Source organism: Hyaena hyaena, unplaced genomic scaffold, assembly GCF_003009895.1.
Source record: "Hyaena hyaena isolate Hyena2069 unplaced genomic scaffold, ASM300989v1 scaffold_468, whole genome shotgun sequence".
Lineage (NCBI taxonomy): Eukaryota > Metazoa > Chordata > Mammalia > Carnivora > Hyaenidae > Hyaena > Hyaena hyaena.
The window spans coordinates 1,321,447-1,337,311 of record NW_024081098.1 but is presented as its reverse complement, the minus strand read 5'-3'; the positions used below and the strand labels follow the sequence as shown (position 1 = coordinate 1,337,311).

At 33.9% G+C, this 15,865-nt stretch overlaps 1 pseudogene; it reads right to left on the bottom strand.

The window, feature by feature from the left end:
* Positions 1–2,442: 2,442 nt before the first annotated feature.
* LOC120246334 lies at positions 2,443–2,560 on the bottom strand (annotated as a pseudogene).
* Between the last annotated feature and the right edge of the window lie 13,305 nt (positions 2,561–15,865).

Genomic DNA, 15,865 nt, shown 5'->3' with positions numbered 1-15,865 from the left:
TTGGGCTTTTAATTTTTTTCATATCTTCATGTAGTACTAAAATAGTGGCTATAATATCAATACATGATATGTAACTTTAGGTAGAACAGCACTGATCATTTATAAATTAAGAGGAAAATGGTTTATATATATTTATATATGAAGTCATATATATGCAGTTAATTAGTATTTCCAAATAATGAGATAATTTCTTCCTCAACATTTTCTATTGTTTCAATATTTTATTTTAAAAACCACTTGGCTTATGTTTTGAGATTTAATACTAATAGCAAAGGATCAGGGTGCATCTCAGTTTAGTAGAAACAAAATACCTGAGTGTTGTTTGGTCTGTTTCTTCATGGTTGTTGAGCTACTAGAAAACAATTGTATTTCCTTTACCCTAGCAAGTACTATATAGTCAGTCATGGGAAGACACTGCTTTCGGAGGTAATGGGTCAATGTGGTAGACTTTTCTAAGTGACTGAGTTATGTCTAGGGGAAATAGAATAGAAAAGAAAAAAACAAAACCAGCACTAGTTTGTTCTCTATATTACACTGGTATGTTAACTAAGTGAAATTTATATAAAAAATAAAAAAAATAAATTTATAAACCACCTAGAAAAATAAAAGGAAAAGAATAATAAACCTGATCATTCAGGATTCAGGATATGTAATATCAACCACATGCAGAAGAAAATACAGGTACTGTGATCCAAGCAACAATATGTGGCTCCTAGAAATAGGCTACAGATGTACAAAACTTCCTGTTTGGAAAAAAACCAGTGCATTTAGACTCACTTAAGTAACTGTTTCTACGCCTAGATTTTTATCTCTTCAAAGTGTAATAGTAAACTGATAGTTATAAGACATTTTAATGATAATTGTTACTGAGTTTTAAATTTAATATTATCTTAAAATTTGAAATATCACACGGCCTTAGAAATGCTTTTGGGGACTACAGTTTTCAGAATAAGAAGGGAAAAGCTTTATTTTTATTTATTTATTTATTTTCTTTTACCTTTTACCTGTATTTTCCTAGAGGGAAATCATTGTTAATGCTGGTAACTGCTCAGTAAGGCAAAAAGCAGCACATTAAAGATAAACGGGTCCTTTTGAAAATTCTAAAACAATGTCGTTTGTTGGAACAAACACAGAGAGACAGCTAATACTAATTATGAACCAGATAAATTAGTTTAATATTCAATTTAATCTATAATACACCAAACAATTGCAAATAGATTCTATCTTGTCTCTTCAGAATTTTAGAAGAAGAAGGTGGTCCTGTCTGTTTTTCAAAGCTGTGTTCTTCTGCCTTTGGGACTAAATCATAAAGTTCAACCCCACGGCTTTGTTTCCCAAAGGACACAGCAGGCACTGAGAGGGCACTCCAGCTGAAATTCTATAGTGACTCCAGATTGGCGACCGACAGAACTCTCTTGGGCGAAAGTGACAAAGCTGTAATATTTCACAATGGACTGACTGATGCCTTTGGAAGGTCTGTTTGATTTCAAAGGACATTTTATATATTTCTGTGAAGATAAAAGCGTATTAGACTTTTGTGATGAAAACCCATCTGACTGCATAATAAGCATTGCAATAAATAAAATTATGGTGTTTCTTTTCTGAGCTATATATTGCTTGAAACTGATTAAGAATATTTCAAAGTGTAGATCAAGTGCTATTTATTCTTAGTACAAAGTGGGTATGAGGTTATCTTTATTTCTATCTGATTAATAAGAGAATAAATTATTTAGAAAATAGAATGTGTTGCCTATTTCTGTGAAGAGTAAAGAGAGTATGTATTTTTATGAGATGATAGATTTATTATTTATAGTTAAAATAATAAATATTTAAGTAGATTATCACATAAAGTATTTTGTTTATATCCAGGTTTGAAACAAAGCATGTAACATCATTTTATTTTTTTCTGCTGAGCTAATCTGTTAGTTTTACTTCTCCATGGAGGATGTCCCGAACTCCTGAAACTTGTAAACTGGGCACTTGGGCCAAGACCTACATAAATCTAATCTGTATTAATGTAGTTAATTTTTAAAATTTTTGAAAATTTGAAGCTCCAAATATATACCTTAATTTCCTTCTGTGATACATATCTTCCATAAGATATGAGTAATTTTTAAACTATCACATTCATATGTGGTTCTATGATATATATTTTAAGAAGAAAACCAAGAAATAAATTATCCTTTCACTCTAGCATCCTTGGATCAAATTTTTAACGGGGTGACTAACATTCAGTGTGTAATTTTGAAACTGATTTGCTAATTAGAGGTTACCTCTAGACTCACTGTGTGAAAAAATACACAGAGAATATTAACATGATTTCTGTTTACATTTGGAATGTCTATATTGTAGATAGTTTAATATTTTAGTTGCAGCATTTTAAAATAGCAAAGTATGAATCTTTGCTAATTATTTAGTAGAATAAAATAAATTTGTTACTTCTTTATTTCCTATATAAAATTGAGAATCAATAAAAATTCAAAATTGTGTGGATTTTTAATCATCAAACTGATAAGAACAGATACTACACTTGATCGTAGCCAAAAGGCCGAGAAGCGATTTAATCATCAAATTCATCCGTCTATGTTTATTTTTAAATACATTTAAATAGAGGTCATATTTTTTTAGACTCAGAAATATCTCTCTCCTTCCTCTGGATGTACACTGGATTCCCTCCTAGCGGTTGCTTCTTAATGGCTGTCCTGATAAATGAATTCGTATTGTCCAGAGAGTTAAAAATAGAATTGCTCAGCACACAGATTTCACTGAAAGATGTAAACAATATAGTGTGAAGTGGGTTTGACTCAGCAGTTTTATTTAAGATAGGAAATGGGGCTTACAATTGTATCAAAGATGATTTTTAAAGATGTACCAATACATTTGAATTTATACATTAGACTCTAGTATGTCATTCTCAATTTTTATGACAAATAAGTGTTCATTAATGGGGAAGTTCTCAGCAGAGGCTACTTCTGCACCACCTGGCAGACCTTTGGGAACATGGGAGGGTATTTTCAGTTGTAGCAATAGCTGGAACACTCCTGACATTAGATTAAAGGAGCAAGGATTCCCATTGTCATACAGAGCTTATGATGGCTCTGTGCTGTATCAGTTTCCTATTGCTGCTGTAACAAACGACCACAAGTTTAGTGGCCTAAAACAACCCAAGTCTTTTATTCAAGTTAAGTAGAAGCCCAGGAGTAGTCTCCTCAGTCTGAAATTAAAATGTTGGCAGGGCTACATTACTTTCCAGAGACTCCAGGGGAGAATCTATTTTCCTTGCCTTTTCTAGCTTCCAGAAGATGTCCAGATTCCTTGATAGAGGGTCCCATCCTCCATTTTCTTTTTTATTGTTTACTTTGATAGAGAGAGAGAGAGAGAGATAGAGAGAGAGAGAGAGAATCCTAAGCAGGCAGAGCCTGACTCGGGGTGTGAACCCATGAATTGTGAGACCATGATCTGAGCCGAAATCAAGAGTCAAATACTTAACCAGCTGAGCCCCCAGGTGCCCCAACCCATCTTCCATTTTCAAAGCCAGTGACATTGTGTCTCTCTGACCATTCTTCTGTAGTCATGTCCCCCTCTGTTCCCTTCGGGAAAGACCCTGAACTTTTAAGGACCCTTGTTACGAGAATCTGTGCATCTGGATGGTCCAGGTTAATTTCCTTATCGCAAGATCATTAAACACCTTCACATTTGCAAAGTCTGTTTTGCCAAGTAAGGTAACATATTCACAGGTTTCAGGGATTATTAGAACTTTTTGGCAAGGGGTGTGGATGGGGAGTGGAAGTTTGGATTCTTTTTTTCTATTACATGTCTGTGAAGAGTTTTTCTCACTCAGTAGTTTGCCCATTGAAGAACACTGCATTGAAACACAGTACCTAAGTACCGTAAATAAGCTGACAATTTTTGTTGCTGGCATTTGATACAATTTAAATTATACTCATTTGCCCCTGCTGATTTGGTACCTTCTACCTAAAAGAAACTAAGGTGGTATCATTGAATGAGGAATCAGGAGGACATCAACAATAGGTCTAAGAGTCAGTACTAGGATGTAGATCTACATATCTACATTTATGGACGTCTTCAAGTCTTATATCCCTGAAAAGCTCTGCTCTGGCCATTGGCTGCCTTTCATAGATGCTGCCCCCCCCCCCCACCCGCAAAGCTCATGTTCTATAAATTCCTGTTATTTGTCTTTTAAATGTATGGAAGGGAACAGGGGCGCCTGGGTGGCCTAGTCGGTTAAGCGTCCGACTTTCGCTTAGGTCATGATCTCGCGGTTCGTGGGTTCGAGCCCTGCGTCGGGCTCTGTGCTGACTGCCAGCTCAGAGCCTGGAGCCTGTTTCAGTCTGTGACTCCCTCTCTCTCTGACCCTCCCCTGCTCATGCTGTCTCTCTCTCTCTCTCCTAGAAATAAATAAAACATAAAAAAAAAATGTATGGAAGGGAACAGAGTGGCGATAAGGATAGAAAAGCGTGGGGGCGGTACAGATGGAAGAGAAAAGTCCATTATTACTTAATTCCTAGATGACCGATTTGAATTCAGTTTAGGATAGATACTTTTTAAAACAATCAACATTTCAAGTTAAGCTCTTTGTGATTACCTTATGATTTTGATGATTTATTTTTAAATAGAAAAGATGTATATATCATGAAATAAATTATGCCTTTCCATCTCTTGAGAATTTTAAGACTTGGGATCCCAAATAATCCTTTTTTTAAAATGTTTATTTATTTTTGAGACAGAGAGAGAGAAAGAGAAAAGTGGAAGGTTCAGAGAGAGTGGGGAACAGAGGATTTGAAGCTGGCTCTGTGCTGACAGCAGAGAGCCCAATGTGGGGCTTGAACTCACAGACTATGAGATCATGACCTGAGTCGAAGTTGAATGCTTTACCAACTGAGCCATCCAGGCACTCCATCCTTAGTCTTTAGTTAGCAAAGGATAAAGAAAAAAATATAAAATAAAAACATTTTATATTATTTATTGTAAATCATTTTTATGGTAAATAGCATACATAATGTAAATAATATGTAAATATATGATAATAAATATTTATATTACCTGTGTATATTATAGTAATGAAATTTAAGATTTGTTCAACAATTCACTATTTTCAAAGATATTTTATTTTATTTATTTTGGTGGGGGGCTCTAAGTACTCAAAGATAGTTTAAATGAGTTGTTTCCTATAACACTTACACCGCCTCCATATGATAGCTACCAGTATTTCTGTTTTACAGGTAAGGAAACTAAAGTCCATAATATTCTTGTCCAGTGTCAACACGTTTAGCTAAGGATGAAGCCAAATGTGGGACTCTGATTTCGTGGTTGCTTCTTGAGTAGCTGCGATAGAACGGGACCACTGTGGAATTCTTTATTTACACCTGTTGAGTGCTCACTAGGTGATGTTAGTGTTCCTCGCTTAGTGATGATCAGAAAAAATTTTGAGTTAACTAGTTGGAGTTATTACATGTGTTTGTAATGATATTTTTGTTCCTTAAGTATATCCTTAGGCAATAGGTTGTTTGATTTCATGAGTGATTCAGTGGGCCAAATTTGTAGGCTTACCATTTTTTACATATAAAAATATAATCATAAATCTTTTTCCTGGGTTGCTGAGGGAAATCAGACCCAATAAAATTAATCCTATGGGAATTGCATTGTCTTGATCAGCTTTTAGCTGATGACCATAAGGAAGGGGAAGACAGAAGAGTCTCCTTGGAGATTTCCTGTGTCTCTGTATTCTCTCTTTCTCGTATCTGTATTTTTAAAAATACATGTTCTATACTTTAGGCACTTAATAGATTATGTAAATACTGACTTCACACTAATGAATTGAGAGGAAAAACCTTTAAATTGTGCTAATGTAATAATTGATTATTCAGTATAGCTGAAATGCAATTATAATTGAAGCTTTGAAACCATCAAGAAGTTTAAAATGCAAATATGGTGAAATGGGTTCCATTATCTACATATTCAGTGACCATTAGCTTTCTTTCCACAACAATTTTTAACTTATCATTATTGGTTGAAAACATGTTAGCTAGAATAACATAGTTCAATGAATGAAATGAAATGAAAATAATTAAGTTTAAAGGGTTTTTTTTGGGTTTGTTTTGGTATAACTGTTTAAAAACTTTTTTACTTCTCACTTTGATTTTTTTATTGCCCTATCAACTTTTTCTTGTACGCTCTTGCAGCATAAAACCATTGTAAAAATTATGAGAACATGGTGAGTTCATAACATTCATTAATTATAAGAGAATAGAACAAATTTTCTATATATACATTATATACTAATATATAAACTATATTTTGGTGTTTTTCTTATTCTGCTTTGTTTCAAATGTTTATACGTTTATTTTTGCTTCGTTTCGTTCAGCATATCTGAAAGCATAGTCCCACATATTTCTCTACTTATTAGTACAAGTGAATATTATATAATATTCTTAAAGATCAATAATATCATATTGTTTGTGTTACTTGATTTTATTAGATTATTCATCAGAAGTTTATTTTTAAAATTTATGTTCATGCCAAAGAATGCTACAGGAATTATTTCAGTTTATTTAATACATTCAATTAAATTTAGATAACACCGTTGATAGTCATAAAGTCATGAAATAAAAGGATAGTTGATCAAAGTTAATAAAAGACTGTAGTACAAACAGTATCTCCTTTTAGGCAATCCTCAGTTTATGGTGCATTTCAAAGTACATTTATTTTGTATAATCCTCCATTTAATCTAAACAACATGTTTATATTGCCAGTCCCTAGTTTTTAAAATGTTAGTGACTAGCCTTTGGTAAGAACTCAAGTATCTCTACTCCATTGGAATGATCAAGAAAGAGAAGGAAAATGTAATTCAGACCAGTATAACTTTATTGTAATTAATCAAAGGCTAATCATTAGCAAATCAAATACTTCCAGTATGTTTCATTGTTCAGAAAAAAACATTGCATCTCAGGAAGTATTTCTTAAAATGTAGAGTAATTACAATAAATAGTTAATAGCACTCTTGATGAGTATTTGGCTAATTTTTAATCCTAGAAAGTCCAGTGGATTTATCATTTATATAACCAGCTTATGAATGTAAGTGGTAACTTGGAAGATGACATTTGGAAAAATAGACTCCTCTTCCTGCCCCATGAGGCTCACTGAGCATGAAATGACCATAGACATCATGGTGGCCTTGTATTATCAAGTAACAGGAGTGAAGTTGATATACCAGCAGTGGTTGGAGTTGGGTTCTGGCTCATAAAACAGACCTTTTCATTCTCTGCTATGTTCTGGTTCAGGAAAACTACCATATGTAGAGAACTATGTACATAAATCTTGGAATATGATTCCTCATAGCTTTTGGAGAATTCCTTTAAGAAACCCAGATGGCAAAAATGAGGGCAGTATACATAGTATTTACAACAAGATTATTATCATTGTAGTTTGCAGTATGCATTATTTATTTTAAGTCAGGTATTTAAGAACATCATTTCAACCAGCTAATCTTTGATGTCCTATGCTACATATTGCAAACTAAGCTTAATACTTGCATAGAGCACCTAACTGCAGTCAGAATATACATTAAATATAGGATACATTTTTCTGTTTATGATGACTTATACAAAGTGTAGACCTCATTTCCTTGCCCAGTTGATTTATTTAGTTACCTAACAGATACCTACTGAGAGCCAAGCATGTAAAAGGCATGATGTTATTTATTATTTTTAATCCAACTTCCAACTGGAATGAGCAGATAAAAGGTCATTGTGTTAAATAAATACCTAAAGGTTTACATCTTCTAAAATATGTTTCCTTCAGGCACAATAGAAAGGAAGAAAGAATTTATGAGATGAATCAAAAGGAATGCACCTTCTGCTTATTAGCCTAAATTTCAGCTTCTGAAGGCTTTCCATATGTGGGACAGGGTTACAGGGAAGTACAGATCACGTCTGTTCCCATTACAGGACTCCGCTTTCTACTGACTTTCATTTTCCTCCTATTACAGGTCAAAACCCAAGTTGCTAAGTGAGCGCCAGAGAAGTGAACTGATCTTTGATCACAGGGGCGGTTACTACATTGCCCTTAAAAATCTTTCTGAGCATTTCATCCTTCATCTTCTGACTTTCTGGGGATAAGAGCAGAGTTAGAGGCACACCGACTTTCAGGGAGTCTCTGAGTAGCCGAAAAATTGTCACATCCGGCAACTTTGGGGAATCCTGTCCGTAGAATACCAATATATGCTATTGATTTCGGCGAGTGAGATATGAAGATGAATTTGTCTTAATTGATGTTTAATGATTTTTTGCAAAGTGAGCTTTTCTAAGCCATTGAAAGACTTTGCTTTCCATCACAGTGACATTCATTTAGAGGTAAATCTGATGGAGAGACTCAGTGTTAAACATGAACATGGATTTTATTCCCCTACTTCCCTGAGAATAGTTTATCAGAAAAATTCCTTGCCTATACAATACTATGTGCTTCCTGTCACCGAAATAATTTCTTTTGCCCTTAAGCTTGAACACTTTGAGATTTCATTGCCCATTATTTGGCACCACCTGGACGGTGAACACTTGTAATAATTTTATTCAGTTAATGGGGTTAATTAAGAAATCTTTAAAATGGTAGAAATACATCATCTTTTCAATGTTTGTGAAAATAATTTTTGTATTTTTCCTCTTCACTTAACTAAAATAATTAACATGTATGTTCTGCCAATTAAAAAAAAATATTATATATATATACACATATTTTAATGCTAAGTTATTTTGCTGTTAACTTAAATATATTCCCAGATTTTTGTGTAGGGATTTTCCTAAACAATTATATATACTATATATATATTATATTTTTATATTATATATTTTATATATTTATATATTTGTAAATAAATATATGTTTTATAAATAAAATATATTTATACATATTTATAAACATTTATATATTTCTTCTGTAAGAAATACGTAAAGAGGGGCGCCTGGGTGGCTTAGTCGTTTAAGCGTCCGACTTTTGCTTAGGTCATGATCTCGCGGTTAATGGGTTCGAGCCCCGCGTCGGGCTCTGTGCTGACTGCCAGCTCAGAGCCTGGAGCCTGTTTCAGTCTGTGACTCCCTCTCTCTCTGACCCTCCCCTGCTCATGCTGTCTCTCTCTCTCCTAGAAATAAACAAACAAACAAAAAAATACGTAAAGAAATTCTTTTCTATTTGAAAATACCTTGGAAATTTCAGAAAAATTACAAAGAGAAAGAAATAGATACCAAGTATAATTCTGTCATGAAGAGATAACATGTCATTTTTATCAAGGTAAAATTTTAATTTACTTTGTTAGCATAAATGTATAACCCAGAAGGATTATACACTTCAATAAGTATTATACTAATTTCTAATAAGTATGCTCAATAAGGATTATATTCACTTTAGTAAGTATTTATTAAATATGTATTTCGTACTTTACATAGTGTTTAATACTATAAACATCAAAGCAAGGTGTCCGATTAGATGGGGACTTCACAGTCAAAGACTGCAGAGTTAAGAAAAAAAAACAAAAGAGATATAGAACAATGCAATAATTAAGCAACAATATAATTGGATTTTGTATATGAAATGGAAGTTCATATATAATAACTCCCAATTGAATTGATGTAACTTAAGATTATTTTAATGATACTTTAATGCACTTTACCAAAAGTACTATTTATTACGGTTGCTTTTAAGAACAGTGCTACATAGGAAGTCTCTATAGGCTCAGCTCCTCTTCCTTGTCAGCAAAAACATAGCTGTTGTCAGGCAAATTTAAAGGGGCATTTTCTAAGTGTATCAGTGAGGGGGCTTGTGGAAAAAGAAGAGACAGTGTCTCCTTTAATTTCTTATAGTCCGCTTAATCATCATAGTTACTGCAGTTATAGGATCATAGTGTTAGAAGTGTTTGTGATTATTCCAAACCCTCCTCTTCAAAAGGAGCCAGGGGAGGCTCAGAAATGTTCCCCTATTTCATCTTATCTTTGCAGAAATGTGGTCATGTGATATGACTGTCTTCTCTGACATTGCAAACTCCATGAGGACAGGGACTCTTCTGGCTCATTCAGTATATATTATTGGCAAAAATATTATCCAGTATGTGCTCAGTACAGCAAATTAATATAATCACATCTCTGTAAGACTGGATTCACTGGTTTAATGTTCTAGTATCTTTATGTATTTATTAATGCATTAAATTTATTTGGCGTACACATATAGAAGGCCTGATCACTGCTAAGAACCCTGTTGCTTTTGGAATTGTAAGAATAAAATACATGTTCTTTGCTGTTGTATAGCCCAGAGCCATCTGATTTGCGAAGAGTTTTGGTACAAAAAAGTTGGCAAATTCCATGCATATAGCAAGGATCTAAGTTGTCTTATTGATATCTCTCTTTGGTACGTGTTAGTCCTGGCAGAGTCTATTGCCATTGACTTCAAGTTATTTTTCTCCATTAAAAATGTCTTTTAAAAGTTATTTTAGTTACAGTGCCTATCATAGGCAAGATAGATAGCACCTAAAAATGGAAAGCCTCCTCCACTTCACCTTTTCCAAAACAGAAAACCCTTAATTTTTAGGTTTTGTTTCACTTCCTCGTGATAGCTAAAGATGTGTCATTGGTATTAAGAGTGAGAAACAAAGAGAGATAGATTATGAGTTTCCCAGAAGTTTCAGCACGACTCTGAATGTCCTCCGTGTACTGATCTACCTGGGTCACGTAGACATCTACAACTCACCTAAATCCCTGTGGCAGTCTCCATTCAAGAGTCCAGACTTCTGTTCTTTCTCAAAGCCCCTGACTTACCTATTCTTTTTATTCCCCTATCTTCCCCAATATATTTTGTTCCTTTGTTGATTTTTCATCAAAGATACCATTTCTGAGTTTTCTGAAAAAAATGTAGACCTTACAGTATGTCTTTACTCCAGTTCTAACGGTGCTGTTCTGTAGTGAATGACTCATATATACTGAAAGTCTTTCATTTGGTATGATCAGAATGCTAATATCATATATATATAATATCATATATATATATAAATATACCTTCTGTGTATAGTGAAAAGTGATATTCTAGTATTAAAAATAAGGGAGTCACAAAGTGTCCCCCCTGAACTGTTCAATCTATACATATCATAGTTCCAAAATAATTTCTGAGGAATTCCTATTTTAAGACTTTGAAAGGACTGTAGACTGGTACCTTAGGGCTTAATTCTGAATGAGCCATTAGAGTGAAAGCCGTTTTGTACTGTGCTCCTGGATAGGCATCCATCCTTCCCCTTCTTGGTTGCTTTATGGATGATACACTCCGGTCTGCAGCTGTATCGAGAGGTGTGTACTCATCACCTACAACAGCTATGACACCTGCTTACTCACAAAGCTGTCGTCCTATGTATAGAAGAAGAGGATCAAGAGTGTCAAAATATTTCAAGAACCCAATATTTTTTTCTTTTCCCTTAGAGATGTGAAGCCCTCCAAGAGATGCAGGACCTGTAGAAAATAGAATATGAAACCTCAAAAAACAAATTCATGAGGAAACTAATATTCCCAGAACTCAGCCCTGTAATGTAATTCTGAGAATCCACTAATGGTATGCCTTGTCTATGAGTAACACATTCCTGCCTTATTCCTTTCTACTCTCCTCATCTTTTTCCCTAGAGGAATATTCTCAGATAGCTGCCAGACTGGAAAGTATATTCAGAGAAAAAGCTTATACTGAGTTATGGATGTCTGATCATAGGATACTTCTATTAGTATTTTCATTTAATTAAATAACATGTAGAAAAGAATTAGTCTGGTAGTTTTAAGACATTGGACACTCATTATGGTAGTCTTTGGGGGCAGAATGACCTCCTTGGTCATTCTACCACATACAGAATATGCAGTCATTAGAAGGCGTTACCTCATGTAGTCAGATAACTTTGTTTTTGTATGAATGTAATAACATACATTTTTATCAAAATGCTTTGTTATCCTTGATTTTCCCCCAACATTATAAATAGGATATCTACCCATTTTCTAAGCTATTTAGGTCAGTGTTACCAGAGGCAATGGAATAGATTATCAGTATTCAAGTACAAAACAATTTAGTAGCCCAATTTCTCTACGCTGCTTTACATAGACAGTAAAATGAAATAAATGTTTTCTCACTGTTGCTAGAACCACACGTTTACTGACACTTTATTCTCATATTAGTTGCCATTCATCAGTTATGCCAGAAAATATCTTAAAGGTTATACTAATTGACCTTTGCAGACACTACGTGTTCATGCAACCTAATTTATATTTCATAATGTCTGACCTGAGAACTTAGTGTTTTAACAGTCAGATATTAAGTCTGGATCATTTACATATAAAGTCATTTTATATTATATATGTTCTTAAATTTTCACAAATAGGGTCAAGGCTTTTCTGTTCTTTTCCTTCTGTCTTCCTCTTTATACATATGACAGAAAAAGTGAAAGGGTCTGATATCCTAGATCCTATTGATTATGCAGATTGTATTGATTAGTCTTTTAATCATTTATACTTTTTAAATGCCTCAGCATTCAGGAGAAAACGCCAGCTGCAAGCTTTAATATTTTGTCATACCAGTCACAGGAGGAAATTAGTAGAAATTATTTGGCTATGTGTTTATGACAGAAGTGAGTTCACAAGTAATTCATTTTTCTAATGTGTCTCCAAATGCCAACATCTGCCCAGAAAAAAAAAGACATTTTCCCAATGTTTGCATTATTTTAAAAAAATGCCCTCTTTAAATTATTTTAAATTCAGTATAGTGGCTTCTTCAAAAAGATGTAATTTTATGCATATAACATCTAAATAACAACAAACGTTATTTATTCACATATCAAAGTTAATGCTATATGATCGATTACTAACAGATCCTTTACATATTCGTATAACATTGCTAAATTGCACTCAGGGCTCACATTCTTTGCTCAAAGGTAAGCTATCTTTGAAAAATAAAGAAAATATCCACTTGAATATTTTTACAAGAGAATATTATATATTTTGGTCTGGCAAACAGTTCAGATTTCAGTGTGGGCATTGTTATCTCAATCTAGATAAATTTCTAAACTAAGGACTGACTTATACAGATTTTTTAAGTCAAAAATGGCTTGTCAGATTTGTAAGAATAATAAATTATAAGCGTAATAATTATTAAATGTGAAGCTCAGTATATGAAGATCTATTTTCTCTGTATTCCTAGGGGAAAAAAACCCTATTGGGAGTGCAGGTACCTCCATTTCTCCTATATAACAAACACATAGTTCTTTTTTTTAATTTAAATTTTAGTTAGCCAACGTACAGTGCAATATGGGTTTCAAGAGTAGAATTTAGTGATTCATCACTTACATGAACACCCAGTTCTCATCACAAGTGCCCTCCTTAGTACCCATCACCTATCTAGCCCCTCCCCCTCCCCCCTCCCTCCATAAACCCTCAGTTGGTTCTCTATCATTAAGTCTCTTGTGGTTTGTTTCCCTCTCTTCTCACCTCCCGCTTCCTATCTGATCATACAGTTTTAAAATTACATATTGTAATATAAGATTTTAGCATGAATTGAATAAAATTCCTAAGTTATGAAAAGAAAACGTAATCCGTGAAATGACTTCATGTGTTAGTATAGTTTGGTTTTTTTCCAGAAGCAAATTAAAAGATGATGTGAAAATTTCTACCCTTCAACCTGTAGATATATGTCCTTGAAACTTATTTGACATGAGAATGACTTGGTAGAACTTTATAGAAATGTGAATTCTTAGTACGCCTCACGCTTCGGAGAGTCTAATTCACTCGTATGAGAAAGGGGTCAACAAACTCTATTTTAAATCAATAAGTCATACAATAAATAGACCACTTTGAGGCATGCTAATACATGAATAATTCCCTCTTTTTCCCTCATATATGTGACCTTTTTTATTTTTAAAGTCAAATATATGTCTAAATATTGATATGACATTCATTTTAGAAATTGACCTCTATCAGTGGTACTGAAGGAGGTTTTTGTTTGTTGAAGGAGGTTTTGCTGCTCTTATTTTTGGCTTTTGATGACTCTTGATAAATATTTGGAAATGATTACTAACATTTTCAAGTGCAACGTGTACTTCCCAAATGCCTGCTGTTCATTTGCTACTTTGCTAACCTGTGGAAACTGAAAGCTTAAAATAAAATCTCTGACCTCTAGAGCCATTTCATCTGGTTAGGAAATTAAAACACATAGATAAAAATGTTAATGGGATTGACTATAAGATTATAAAATGATATATTCTAAGATTCTCAAGACCTTACTTTAAAAAAAATTTTTTTTTTAAATATTTTATTTATTTCTAGGAGAGAGAGAGAGAGACAGCGTGAGCAGGGGAGGGTCAAAGAGAGAGGGAGTCGCAGACTGAAACAGGCTCCAGGCTCTGAGCTGGCAGTCAGCTCAGAGCCCGACGCGGGGCTTGAACCCACGAACCGCGAGATCATGACCTAAGCGAAAGTCGGACGCTTAACCGACTAAGCCACCCAGGCGCCCCAAGACCTTATTTTTAAATGTGACAAACATGAAAAGAGGAATCAGAAAACAGGAATTTGGTTACTCCCTGGGCCGCTTAGAAGTTCTTTGATGTGTGTCTTTTAACATTTGCGTGGATCTACATTGTCTACTTTAAAATTAGTATAAAAATACTTCCCTTTTATAAGTAGTAGCTTATAGTAAGAAATGTTTATATTAATTTATATTAAAGTACCACGTTATGCATAGTTCAATAAATATATCATAAATGTGATTGCTAAGAATTTTAAGGGTTAAAAGCTAAAAGATGTTAAAATGTTAAGGTAATCATGGAAGAATATGTGTGTGAAAATTATTGTGATGGGAAAAGCTCAACAAAGAAGTGGTGAACACAGCTGGTCATGTGTCATACGTGAATGTGTTACTCTAGAGACATGCTTTTGGGAAAATTCTCAAAAATAGTCTTAGTTTTATTTATTTTTTTAAGTTTTTTAAATTTATTTATTTTGAGAGAAACAGAGACAGTGTGAGTGGGGGAGGGGCAGAGAAGAGAGGGAGAGCAAGAATCCCAAGTAGGCTTTGCACTGTCAGCACAAGGCATGACATGGGGCTCGATTCCATGAAGCTCTGAGATCGTGACCTGAGCTGAAGCCAAGAGTCAGATGCCCAACTGACTGAGCCACCCAGGCGCCACATAAATAGCCTTAAGTTTAAAGTATAGGTAGAAAGCTCACCCATATACTGTATTTTAAGGCATTTTTGAAGTCATCTATATATTCTTTTTATTGTCAGACATATTCATTACATATATATTTTTATGTAAAATATAACTGTAAATTAATAGCAGTGGGATACTATATGTGCATAAAGGAATGAATTATGATTACTAAGGGAAACATTACTTTAAAATTCTTGATTCATTATGTGGAAATCTCAGCCTTAACATTTTCTTAATGTGAAGTTTTATTTTAAATTCATGCACATTAATTATATTGAAATAATTTGTGGAGAACGTAATCTAGTCTTTATTTCTGCCAATATTTTTCTTGTGAAGAATTCTGTGCATCCCAAAGTCAGTACATTAATTAGCAAATGCTTATCAAGTAGATCTCAGTGTAAGGCATCTCATTAAAACCTTTATGCGGTGAGATAAAAACACAAGGTAAAGTACTGATGTTTAAGAAACACAGTCTTGTAGAGATAAGGTACACACTGTGATATCTGTATGTCGGTAGAATCACTATATAATTAACATCACCAAAGTGGACTGGATAAAAGTCATGCCCATTCAAAGGTGACAGAGCTCCCTGTTCCTTGGCTAGCTACAGAAAGCAAGGACCCTGAATCACCTGTT